General features: G+C 53.1%; 1 long non-coding RNA gene across 2 annotated transcripts in view; it reads right to left on the bottom strand.

Moving 5' to 3' along the window:
- Nucleotides 1–9,614, bottom strand: part of LOC309807461 — a 33,423-nt gene extending 23,809 nt beyond the window's left edge. For both annotated transcript variants that reach the window (XR_014294576.1, XR_014294577.1), the window contains exon 1: nt 9,529–9,614. This is a non-coding gene — a long non-coding RNA (uncharacterized lncRNA). The remainder of the gene's footprint in view (nt 1–9,528) is intronic.
- Between the last annotated feature and the right edge of the window lie 3,240 nt (nt 9,615–12,854).

Here is a 12,854-nt window from a genome sequence, read left to right as displayed (position 1 = left end):
CCACCGCCAAAGCACTGTCACATCCATGCTCATATTCGATAGCCTCACAAGGCTCCTGGAAGGTGGTCAGGCCAGGAAACAGCAGCCCCATTTTACAGATGAGGACACTTTACTCAGAGAGGTTCCCTAACTTCCAGGAGCTAGGATTTGACCCCAGGTTATCTGGTCACAGAGGGGACCTGCCTCCTGTCCTGGGTGGCTCCACGTGTCCCCCAGGGGCAAGTCTCATTCTCGGAGATGCTGGTCAGAGCTCTGGGGTCCCTGGGTGAGGGGCTACACCCTTCCCTTCAGAGTCCTGATGGCACCTCTGTGGGAATATGATTTTATTCCCGGCAGGGAAGGCATCTCTTCCTCTCCCTGAGCCCCTGGGATAGTTAGGGAACTATGGCAGGAGATTTCTTTAGTAAAATCAGGATTTTAAAATTAAAAGCAATTAGGCAGGGTCCTCCCTTCCCACTGGCTGTCACCCCTGACATAGGAAAGCCATCATCTGTCACAAGGCTGGCTCCGAGGAGGTCCCTGCCCTGGCAGCCCGGCACCATAAGGCCCCTGGAGTTAGGTTAGGGATGTAGCCACCATCTCCCCAACTCTCCCCTTCGGGAATCTTAACTCAGCGCCAACTTGCACCCCGGCGCAAACAGGAGGTGTGGAGGAGTTCTCACCAACTCACGTACTTACTCACTCTGGGCCTCAGCCGCTTCTCGACTGAAACCCAGCTCTGCCCTCTATCCACCTCTTCTTCCCCCAAAGTCACATTTAGAGTTTGCAGAAGAGGCTGGAAGGTTGTCAGTGCTTCAGGAAGGTCCAAACACCATTTAAAAACAAAAACAAAAGCACAGTGCAGCAAGAATATTAAAGAACCCTGCAGGAAAAGGCTGCCCAGAAACAGCACTTTTGTTGGCCAACCCCCTTGCACGGGTGGGGCTGGGGGAGCGGGGCTGGGGGAACCTACTAAGTGGCTATAGGCAGAATGAACGTACCACTTTGCCATCTGTTCTCTTCCCTCGCTGTCCTGTCATAAGCATTCTCCTGCTGCAGCCCGTCCAATTACGGTGTTTCCACCAGTAGAATTTGAGACAGTCGTGAACAAGTGACTGCTACAAAGACCAGATTGTTTCTCTGAAGGCAGGGATGAGGCAGCTACCTTTCTCCCTTTGGGCTTTGCAAACTGACACCCAGGCCTCACAGGGCCCCTGGAGCTCCCTGTGTGAGGGCAGAGGAAGGTACAGAACCTCTCAAGCTGGGCTGGCCAGGTGGTCTAGGGGGGGCCTCTGAGGTCCCTCCCTCATCCTCCATTTCCTTCCTTCCCTCCAATCCACTCCTACCTCGGCTGAGGAGAACAAGACGAGCTTCCTGGCTCACACCCTCCTCTGAGTACTGTCCCTGCCTCAGCAGCCTCCCCACCCACACTCTCATCCCCCTCAGAAAAGGATCTCAGCTGCAGGTCTGCCCTCAGGCCCTCACTGGTGAAAGAGCCAGACTGAGCGGCAGAGGCCACCAGGAAGGGCTTGACAGGGAGTTCTCCAGCAGAGGGGGGATGGAACCAAGAGAAGGGGGGCGGAACCGGGAGAGGGGGGGCGGAACCGAGAGAGGGGGTCGAAACCAGCAGAGGGGGGACGGAACCGGGAGAGGGGGGATGGAACCAAGAGAGGGGGGACGGAACCAGGAGAGGGGGGACGGAACCAGGAGAGGGGGGATGGAACCAAGAGAGGGGGGATGGAACCAGCAGAGGGGGGATGGAACCAAGAGAGGAGGGACGGAACCAGCAGAGGGGGGATGGAACCAGGAGAGGGGGGATGGAACCGGGAGAGGGGGGATGGAACCAAGAGAGGGGGGACGGAACCGGGAGAGGGGGGGCGGAACCGGGAGGGGGGGGCGGAACCGGGAGAGGGGGTCGAAACCAGCAGAGGGGGGACGGAACCGGGAGAGGGGGGATGGAACCAAGAGAGGGGGGACGGAACCGGGAGAGGGGGGACGGAACCAGGAGAGGGGGGATGGAACCAAGAGAGGGGGGATGGAACCAAGAGAGGGGGGATGGAACCAAGAGAGGGGGGACGGAACCAGCAGAGGGGGGATGGAACCAGGAGAGGGGGGATGGAACCAAGAGAGGGGGGACGGAACTAGCAGAGGGAGGATGGAACCAGGAGAAGGGGGATGGAACCAGGAGAGGGGGGACGGAACCGGGAGGGGGGGATGGAACCAAGAGAGGGGGGGTGGAACCGGGAGAGGGGGGACAGAACCAGGAGGGGGGGACGGAACCAGCAGAGGGGGGATAGAACCAAGAGAGGGGGGACGGAACCAGGAGGGGGGACGGAACCGGGAGAGGGGGTCGAAACCAGCAGGGGGGCATGGAACCGGGAGAGGGGGGACGGAACTGGGAGAGGGGGGATGGAACCAAGAGGGGGGGACGGAACCAGCAGAGGGGGGATGGAACCAGGAGAGGGGGGATGGAAGCAGCAGAGGGGGATAGAGCCAGCAGAGGGGCAATAGCAGTGTGATGGAGAGGAGGGGCACACTGAGGGGGAATAAGAGACAGAGTCCACAGGGCTTCCCGGGGGATTGGAAGCGGGAAATGAAGGTGAGGGAGGAGCCTATGAAGGTCCCCCATTGCCCCGTCTTGAGCCCCTGGAGGACCAGGTTTGGGGGGAGGTGTTGAGTTTGATTTCTGACACATTACAGGGAGGAGCAGAAGAGGCAAGCCTCCAAGTACCAGAGCTCAGGGGAGAGGCCTGGAGGAAGGGAGAGCCTGACCCGCTTCTGCCAAGAGATGCCTGGACACTGGGGGGTGGAGCTTGTCGGCGTGGGGAGGGGAGAAGACTAGCTGGGTCTGGAGGAGGCTGTTAGGTCCTCTGCGCTCTCCTTTAGGCCCTTCGGGTCACTGCAGCTCCCTCGAGCTGGCACACATGGGGCAGCAGGACACTTAAGGCCCACCCAGTCGAGGCCCCTGGGCTCATAACTGCCTTTGTCCTGAGGTCTCCTTAGTCCATGTATCCATCCTGACCTTCAACCATCAAAGGCCAAAGATTTGGATTTTGGAAACTGCCCATTTGCTCTCTGCTTGCCGAGGCAGCCAGAGCTTCAAGAGGCCCATCCAGACCTGGACTTGGAGCAACTGACTCCTGAAGTCAGGACTGAGCCCCTTAGAAGGGACGCAGCAGCCCCCGGGGCCTGAGACGCAGGCCCATGTGCCAGGCCTGCCTCTCGGTAGGATGTGGGAAGCAGGAATCATGGGGACTCAACCCCACTGGCTGACCTGAGGTTGGGAGCATCAGCCCCACGAATGTGACTTTCTTTCAAGCAAAAGGAAGGAGATTCCTCTGGGGGAGGAGGGGGTTGGCCGGGGAGCCGAGGAACCCTGGAAAAGCTCTTACCTCAGCTGGGGCCTCTGAGTTGCTCTGAGTTCCTTCCCAAACCTCTGCCCCTGAGCCTTCAGGCCATCAGTTTGCTGCTCTGCAGAATTCACACATCAAATATTTTTTGAATGACTTCCAGGTGACAGGTGCTATACTTTATGTGCTGCACACACAGCAGGTAAGAGAATCCTGCCCTCATGGAGCTCATATTCCCATGAAGAGAGAATAGGCAGCATACTCCCTACCCCGCTTACCCAGAACCCCCTGAGATCTTGTCCAGCTGCCTCATGTTACAGAGAAGCAAACCTAGAAGGGGAAGGGACTTGCCCAGGGTCATATAGCAAGTCCCGGAACCCAGGCATTCTGGGTGCTACCCAGCAGGGCTCCCATCACCCCAGGCTGCTCAGAGGAGTTAAAGTAGGTAAAAACACCTCTAGGTCAGGATTGTTCATCTTGTAATTGGAGGAAAGAGGTAGGCTTGAAAGCCCTGGCAGCAGTTGCTGGCTGTCTCCTTTAGCCAAGGACCCTGGCAAGAGGCTATTGGCCCCAGAGTCTAGGGTCCCTGCCCCCTCCCATCACTGACAGTGGGGGCCCGGAGGGGCCAGGAGGTGATGAAAGACATGGGCTGGCTAGGAGGCAGAGACAGGCCTTAGAGGGAGTCCCAGACTCCTGGGCCACCACACCAGGTTGGGGCTGAGCCTGGGTCTCTTTCAGCCACTGGCAGGAATGTCACAGGCCAGTTCCTGAGAAGCCTCTGTTTCAGCCCTGAGAGCTGATCTCTGTAGCTGTTAGTAGGAGAGACCATTAGCAGCATTTTTTCCCTGCTATTGAATTTTTACAGCCCACAGCTCCTCTGAATAGCGTTGTCCCCATTAAATCAGATGTTTTGCCAAAAAAAAGGGAGGGGGGAGAAGAGAATCATAATCATAACCATAAATCATAAGTCACGTCACTGTAAGTGGATGGCTTCCTGGGATCTGTGAATCGGAGGCAGTGTGTGAGAAAGCTTGCTAGAATGAGGCAGCCGGGGAGGACAGGTCTTCCCAGGGGGTGTCCGCCACCAGCCTGATACTTCACACAGCCTTGCTTCTGGATGACTTCTGCCTCAGGGAGTGGCAGCACCTTTATTGGAAGACTGGGGGAGGTGGGGGCCAGGGGTGGAAACAGGGAAAAGTGTATCACAAGAGGAGAATGATGTTTGTCACCTCAAACGCTGCCTGATGATTCTATGAAGAGGTGGGGTGCTGTCCAGGATCCCCCCCGGCTGGGTTTCCACAGAGCTCCGAGTCTTAGTCCAGGATGACGTCATATGCCTGTGGGTACCAAGAAGGCCTGTGTGTTCTCATGGCCCATCATGCTTGCTTAGGAGCCAGAATCCTTTATGGATGAGAGAACTCTTATGGGTATGCACGGGGGCTCCCAGGCTCTGCAGCGGCACCTCTGTGATCCAACAAGCCCTCCTCTGAGCATAAATAAATCAACTGCAGGAGGAGGACTTAGGGAAACTCAAAGAGGAGAATTTAAAAGAAGGCTCTGGATAAACATAAAGTGTTGTAGCACTTGGGAGAAGGCTTGAGCTCTAAGGAAGGGGAGGAAAAGGGTAGTTATATGTTTATGAGCAAGTGGCAGGTCTTACTACTCAGACTTCTGGAAGAGGAAATGGGAGCAGAGAGGTTCAGAGACTTGCCCCAGGCCACACAGCAGCCTCAGGCCCAAAGGCTCATTATTCACGCAGTCGGGGATCCTTCATCTTAGTGGCTTAGTCAGCAAGATGTACTGAGCACTGCTAGGGTTCAGGCCTTGACCTGGGGACATAGAGATACATCCCTGCTCCCAGAAGTTCATGGAACAGCAAGGGAGAAAGGCACAATAGCAATTATTATGTGGCATAAAGAAATCCATGGTTAATTTTAGATTTATTGCGAGGGTTCACTCCCTGAGGGAATTTTGACATAGCAGAAAAAAATGCTGTATCAGAGGCAGGAAGAAAGATTCTGGGGACAATAGCGGGAGAGATGGTCTGGTGGGTGGGGCTGTTCGGGTGAGGTGAGGGAAGTGGTGGTGGAGCGGGAACTAAGGAGACTCTCCTCTTAATCATGCTTCAGCTTGATCTTGAAAGAGAAATGAGAGTTTACCCCGAACAGAGAACTTGGAAGGGCTCTCCTGGTGGAGCAGAAAGTCTGTGCCCAGGCCCGGAGGTGGGAAAGCAGGGCACGTGCATAACTGCAGATGTTCTGGTGGCTGCCCTGTGGGGTGGTCAGGAGGCCGCTGGGGGAGGTCGGCAGAGGCCAGGCTGGGAAATGTTTTCATTCCAAGGAGTCTGGACTTTATCCCATAGGCAGTGAAGAAGCAGAGACAGATTCTAGGAAGAAACGTCAAAGTGAGGTAGGCATTCTAGAAAGATCCCTCCCCCTGTAGTGAGGCTGATGGTGGTAGGAGGCTTTGGCTGTGTCCAAGCAGGAGGGAACGAGGAAGAGGCTAATAGGACACTGGCAGTGATGATGGAAGATTTCAGAGACTTTTTTTTTTTTTCGGTACATGGGCCTCTCACTGTTGTGGCCTCTCCCGTTGCGGAGCACAGGCTCCAGACACGCAGGCTCAGCGGCCATGGCTCACAGGCCCAGCTGCTCCGCGGCATGTGGGATCTTCCCGGACCGGAGCACGAAGCCGTGTCCCCTGCATCGGCAGGCGGACTCTCAACCACTGCGCCACCAGGGAAGCCCTACACAGAGACATTTTGATGGAATGAATTGACAGGACTTTGGGTGGTGAGGAAGGTAGGTTTCCAGCTGCCTCTGAGGTTCCAGCTTAGACAGGACCCAGGTGGGTGGTGACAGTGTTAGCTTTTGAGCTTCCCGACCTCTGGCCTGGTCCTCCATGGCTGAACCTCTGTCCCTGTGTCTGTGTCTGTCTCTGGTTAGGAAACCAGAATTATATAAAGATGCCAGGTTGGGGGACCAGTAGATGCAGGTTCCAACTCCAGCTTCTCCGTTAGCAGCTCTGCAACCCCAGACAAGTCACTTCCCCTCTCTGAGCTTCTGGGCTCAGTTTCCTTATCTGGAAATGGGAGAACCTGGAGGCAGGGCTGACTTGAGGATCACTCACTGTGTGCTTATTTCAGGTGGGTCCCAGCAGGAGACAGGGGTCTCACTGAAACTGGGTAACTGGAGGAGACTTTAATAAAGGGACTGTCCACGAAGATCTGGGTAGGATGCAGGGAAATCTCAAGGGACAGTTCAGTGCCCTGGGTGACAGTGGTTCCAGTTACCACCCCCAGGTCTGTGTGGGGAGGGCCACCTGGAAGGAGCTGTGACCTTCAGTCTAGGAATGCAGCCGGCCCCCCTTCCCCATTCGGCAGTCTGCGCCCCCAAGAGATTGCGTGTGTGTCTCCCCTTGAGTGTGAGGGATGCGGTGGGCAGCTCCAGCCAACAATCAGCTTATCTGAAGGTCAGTGTGGATTCACAGTCTGGACCCCTGCTTCCTCACCCAGACCAAATCAGACAGAGAAGCCAAGGCAAGCTGCTGATGCCAAATCCAATTTAGTCAAAGCTCTTAGCACCAGGACCTGAAATTACCTTTACTCTTCCTACGTTCTGTCTCCCCCTACCCCCTTTTCTTCCCTCCACCTCTTTGCCTCCCACCCCTCTTCCTCCTCCTCTTTTGTCCTGCTCTCTCCTCTCTCTGTGCTTCTCTCCCAATCCCCCTCTTTTGACCTCCCCTAATAGCCAACACCTCAAAAGAACCACTCTCCAGTCAGAATTGCTCTTGCTTTTTTGTTCGTTTCTTTGTTTCATTATTTCATTTTTCTTTACATTTCAAGGAACTTGATAGCTCCATTACAGAGTGTTTCATTTACTAGATGGATTTATTGCCCTCACTTTTTTTTTTTTAAAGAAATTTATTTATTTATTTTTGGCTGCGTTGGGTCTTCGTTGCTGCACGCAGGCTTTCTCTAGTTGTGGCGAGTGGGAGCTATTCTTCATTGTGGTGCATGGGTTTCTCATTGCAGCGGCTTCTCTTGTTGCAGAGTATGGGCTCTAGGTGCACGGGCTTCAGTAGTTGTGTCACGCGGTCTCAGTAGTTGTGGCGCGAGGGCTTAATCGTTCTGCGACATGTGGGGTCTTCCCGCACCAAGGATCGAACCCGCGTCCCCTGCATTGGCAGGCGGATTCTTAACCACTGCACCACCGGGGAAGTCCCTTGCCCTCACTTTTAACTCAACATTTGTGGGCTTTGGCCCCAAGCGAGGGAGGTGTGCAGTTGGTACCGTACTGGGGCCCCACAAGCTCTGGGAACCATGTCTAACAAACAGAGGCTCCTAGGACCTCTTGGAGGTGGAGAGGCTTAGCATTCCATTCGTACCTGTAGTACAGCATGGGGACCTGCCTCCCCACAGCCTGGGCCATCCAGTGGGATGGTGGTGGGACTCAGGGATGGAGAAGCTTCTCTGTGTGTGCTGGGGGAATGTGAGCTCAGCCAGAACAGAGGCAGTATTTCAGGTGGCCAAGGAAGAAGGACAAGGAAAGATAGGAATGAACCAGATGGAACCTAATATGTCCTAGGCACTGGGGAAGGGCTTTCACATCCTTTATAGCTCACATTGGCCCTATCCCCATTTCATAGATATTCTCTCCATTTTATAGATGAGGAAAGCAATGTCAAGGGCCGGCTGAAGGCCTGTGTCTGTGATAAGCCTTGCGAGGAATAGGGAGCACGTAGGGTACAGGTCAACAACTTTTTTAGTCGGCATCTACCACGTGCCAGGCACCGGGCTGTGATGAGGAAGACCATTCTTGTCTCATATAATTCCAGAAGGGAGCAGATGAAGCTGGTGGTTAGCACCCTGGGATGTCAGGGCTGGAAATTTCTCAGGCATCTTCTAGAAGCCCAACTTCTCCACTGAACAGATAAGCAACTGAGGCCCACAGACAAAAAGTGGCTTCCCCGAGCCACATGGCGAGTCTTCTTCCTTTGCCTCTCAATGTTGCTTCTCTAGGAGGTCTGTTCTCCTTCTAGGCTCCCCTGTTTAGAAGTTGATTTTTATTCCCCCACTTAAACAATTAAGCTTTAATACACCAAAAACAGATCACTAACCTCCTAAGGTTTAAAAAGCAAGATTACTCTTTGTAACACAAGCAATTAGCTACCTTCTGGTGTTTCCATACTTCTCTCTCCCCCAAAGGATTGAGATTTGGGGGGTTGCAGAAGACCCAGCAAGTAGGGATGCCAGCCGAAGCTGCTGCCCTGAGCAGGCAACGGGGATGCTAGGGTCTTGGAGCTGGAAATGCTCCAGGAAGGGAGGGAAGGGTCCTGAGGCTGGTGGTGGGAGGCCGTGCAGATGTGGAGAGTTCCTCTGTACGGGTGCTGGCTTGGCTGTGCCAGCACTGGAACATTCCCTTCAATGCTGTTGCCTGAGCTGCATCACTGCACTGGTGGAGTAAGGATGGCTACCCACCTCCCGGGATGACGGTTGTGTGAATCAGCTGTAGCAGCATATGTGAGCTCTTCCTACAGAGGACCTCGAAGGGCTCTCTGAGCCCTCTGCACTGAGATGGAACACTTGGATGTTTTTTCATAGTTCTGGAAAAAGGATCCCTACATTTCATCAGATCTTTTTTAAAATTTTTATTTATTTATTTTATTATTATTATTTTTTTGTGTGGTACGCGGGCCTCTCACTGTTGTGGCCTCTCCCGTTGCGGAGCACAGGCTCCGGACGCGCAGGCTCAGCCGCCATGGCTCACGGGCCCAGCCGCTCCGCGGCACGCGGGATCTTCCCGGACCGGGGCACGAACCCGTGTCCCCTGCATCGGCAGGCGGACTCTCAACCACTGGGCCACCAAGGAAGCCCAGATCTTTTTTTTTTTTAATGGCAGAAAGAAGGAAGATTGATTTTTATGTTTATTTGGTGATGAAATATACACAAAAAGGAATATACAAAGTTTACTCTATAATGGAAGAATAATGGAACACCTGTTGTGTACCAATCCTCTCCTTTGAGAGACACTGTCAGTATCCTAGATGCCCCCGGTGAGCCCTGCTTTAACAGTACCACCTTCCTCCCCCAGGAGGTAACTACTCTCCTGATTTTTTAAAAAAATTATCATTCCCTGGCTTTCTCTATAGTTTTCCCACCTATGAACCTATTCCTAAACAACATCTTGTTTGGTCTTACCTGTCTTTGAACTTTGAAGGTGAATATTCAGACTTGCATCCCGAGGGCCACATGACTGTTTTTGAGATCCTTGAGGTCGTGTGTGAACCTGGACGTTTGCTCCCTTGCTCTGTTGTCTTGCATTGCGTAACTCAGCCACAGCTCACCGGTTCCTGGAAAAGAGGGATAGTTCCAGGATTTGACCTTTATGAATAATGTTCTGTGGACATTGTCTTACATGCACGCAGGAGTTTGTGTAAGGAAAGTAACTGGGAAGGGATTGTTGGGTCATGGGGTGTATGCACATACAGCTTTAGCAGACTGTGCCAGATTCTTTTCCAGAGTGTTTTTCCAATTTACATTCCCCTCAGCAGTGGATGAGAGTTCCGTTTCCTCCACATCTCACTGTTGTCCTTACCGTCAGGAATTTTGATTTTTGCCAATCTGGTGTGTGTGTGTGTGTGTGTGTGTGTGTGTTTGTGTGTTGGTAATGTTATTTAATTTGTATTTCTTCAATGATCAGTAAGAGTGAGCACTTTTTGTATGTTTATTGGCCATCCAGGTTTCCTTTCTGTAAAGCACACTTCTGGTCTACTACCCATTTTTCTATTGAGTTGTATGGTTTTTTTATGATTGATTCGTATCGGACTTTTGGTTTGTTCTTGTATTAATATATTCTAGACACCAATCCTTTGCAGTTGTATGAGTTGCAACTATCTTCTCATACCATGGCTTTCCTTTCGAGTTTATTCATCGTGGTTTCAAAGGGTCCATGACCCCAGGGAAGGTTGAGAACCACTCATATAAGAGGTTCTATAAACAGGAGGCCCATGAGTCAGAAAACCTCAAACTTTTGTTACGCTTAACTGTATTACAACAAATTGAACCAGAAATGAAGAATGTCAAGTTCAAAGCTGAGGTGTACAGCTTCCTTGGAAAGACCAGGCTCTCGGGGCCTGCAGCTCCTGCATAGTGGGGGAGGCCAGCTGGACACAGGGCAAGTGCTCACCTTCACCCCAGATCCTACTGCTTCCACACATTGAGGGTCCTTGGGCTGTGGGTGCTTTCCTTCCACCCTCCTGATTTAGTTGTGCATGTTACCTCTAGGCATTTGCATGACGTTAGCCTACTGCCCCTCGGCATCTCATCCTACTATGCAGAGCTCCATCTACCCCTGTGGTTGTCCGAATTTCCCTTGTCGTGTGAACACTTCCAGTAGGGCTAACCACTTGGAGGGGTTCTCAGTCACTGAGTCCTGAGTAAGAGGAAATTTCACCATATCTTCTGAGCGGGTCTGATGGAGACCTGTGAGGACCTGGCTCCTGAAGGAGCACAGAGAGGAAAGGAGATGCCAAGAATTGGGCCCTGAAAGCACCTCTGCTATGGCAAGTGCTTGGAGATGCCATTTACTGGTGATGAGCGGTAACTCAGACAGATGTGAGCATTGGCTTGTCTTCAGAGACAGCCCATCCCCTTGATCTCCAGAAGAAGGAGAAGAGAGAGCTATATAGTGAGAGATAGCTGGTTTCCTGAATATCCGGGGACAGCTTAATTTGCGTCTCATTTACATCCATTAGTGTGCTGAAGCTTAATGTCCAAACTCTGGGTGTCTGAGATAAAATAAAATCGTACAACCTGGGCTTCCCTGGTGGCGCAGTGGTTGAGAGTCCGCCTGCCGATGCAGGGGACATGGGTTCGTGCTCCGGTCCAGGAAGATCCCACATGCCACGGAGCGGCTGGGCCCGTAAGCCATGGCCGCTGAGCCTGCGCATCTGGAGCCTGTGCTCCGCAACGGGAGAGGCCACAACAGGGAGAGGCCCGCGTACCGCAAAAAAAAAAAAAAAAAATCATACAACCTGCTACAAGTGGATTCATGCCCAATATGGGAGGTCTGACTAGCCTGAAGCCACGTGGGCTCTCTTCTGCAGCTCCTTTCCTGAGCACTTACTATATACCAGCTGCCGTGCTAGGAACGCTCCATACAGCGTCTTATTTTAGCTTTCACACAATTCCACGTGCTGTGGCTACTCAGCCCTCATGTTCAGATGCAGAGGTGGAAACTTGCCCAGGTGACCTAGTGTGGTGGCCTAACACGGCGGTTACCCACTCACTCACTGGAGTCAGACAGACCAGTCTTGGGATCCCAGCTCTGGCCCTTGTCGTCTGGGTGCTCTTGGACAGGTTACTTACGGTTTCAAGGGTATCAGCCTCCCCATTGATAAAATGGGAATACTAACGTAGTTATTCCTGAAGTTTTGGGTGAGGATGTGATGAACCATGTGGTAAACACAGCTCAGGGCTCCCACAGAACTGTGATGAGAGAGAGAGGATTTAGTCAGTCTAATTCTTGCTTCTCTGGGGTCCGCCATGCCTCCCACGAAAGCACTGTTTTTCCCATTAGCCACAGGTTATTAAAGGCCGGTTTTCTGCCCTAACCTGCCAGATGCCCACACCTCCTCCTCACCCCTCTGCAGTGTCCCATTACCCCGGCAAGGACACGCAGGTGGCTGTGGGCTGGGCGGGCTCATGTGTCCATTGCATAGAGATGCCACCTGTGGGAGGAGTGGGGACTTTTCTCCCTGGTGTCAGTCACCGCCTGTCCTCATGGGAGAAACGCTGGAACAGGAAGAAACATTCAAGCTTCCCTCGGCATTTTCCATTATCTTTTCCCTCCTCTTTGCAAGCTGCTGTCCCATCAGCCTGAGGCCGTCAGTGAAGATGTGGCTGCCCATTTTCCTATAAACAGTCAGAGTGTTTAGGACCTGCACGATGGGCCCGTGGCGATGATGCAGCACTTCCTGCGTGGTCCCAGACAAATCTAGAAACCGGTCACAGGAAAGCCCTCTCTGGCCTCTTCTGCTCTGCTCGCAAGTCTGACCCACCCACTCTGGATGGCTGGGTTGATTTCAGCCCCCTGAACCCCTGAACCACCTCTGCCAGGAGAGTGTGGTGGTGAGAGTGGGCTTTGGGGGTCAGACCCCCTGGACCTGAACCCTTGTTCTGCCATTCACTAGCTGTGTGTCCTTGGCAAAGTTACTGCACTTCTCTGTGCTTACATCCTTATCTGTAAAAACAGAGATACTAACATACATAGCAGGTGTCTGTGTGCATTAAACAAATACGTGGATAGTGCTGAGAACAGGGCCCTGCATGGAGTGAGTGCCCGTGACAGTGATTACTATTGTTAGGTGCAGTATGTGCGAGAAGCATGGCCTTTACCTGGGTTCAAATCCTGGTGCCTCCGCTAAGGTGCCTGTGACCTTAGGTGTCTCTCTGAACCTCATCTGAGCCTCCTCTGGGTTGCCTACCCTGGAGCGTGGTTGCAAGACCAGCTTTGTGGGTGTGGG

Source organism: Mesoplodon mirus, assembly GCF_964341445.2.
Source record: "Mesoplodon mirus genome assembly, chromosome: 7".
Classification (NCBI taxonomy): Eukaryota; Metazoa; Chordata; class Mammalia; order Artiodactyla; family Ziphiidae; genus Mesoplodon; species Mesoplodon mirus.
Note: the sequence above shows the minus strand (reverse complement) of the source record. Positions and strands in the feature narration are given on the sequence as shown.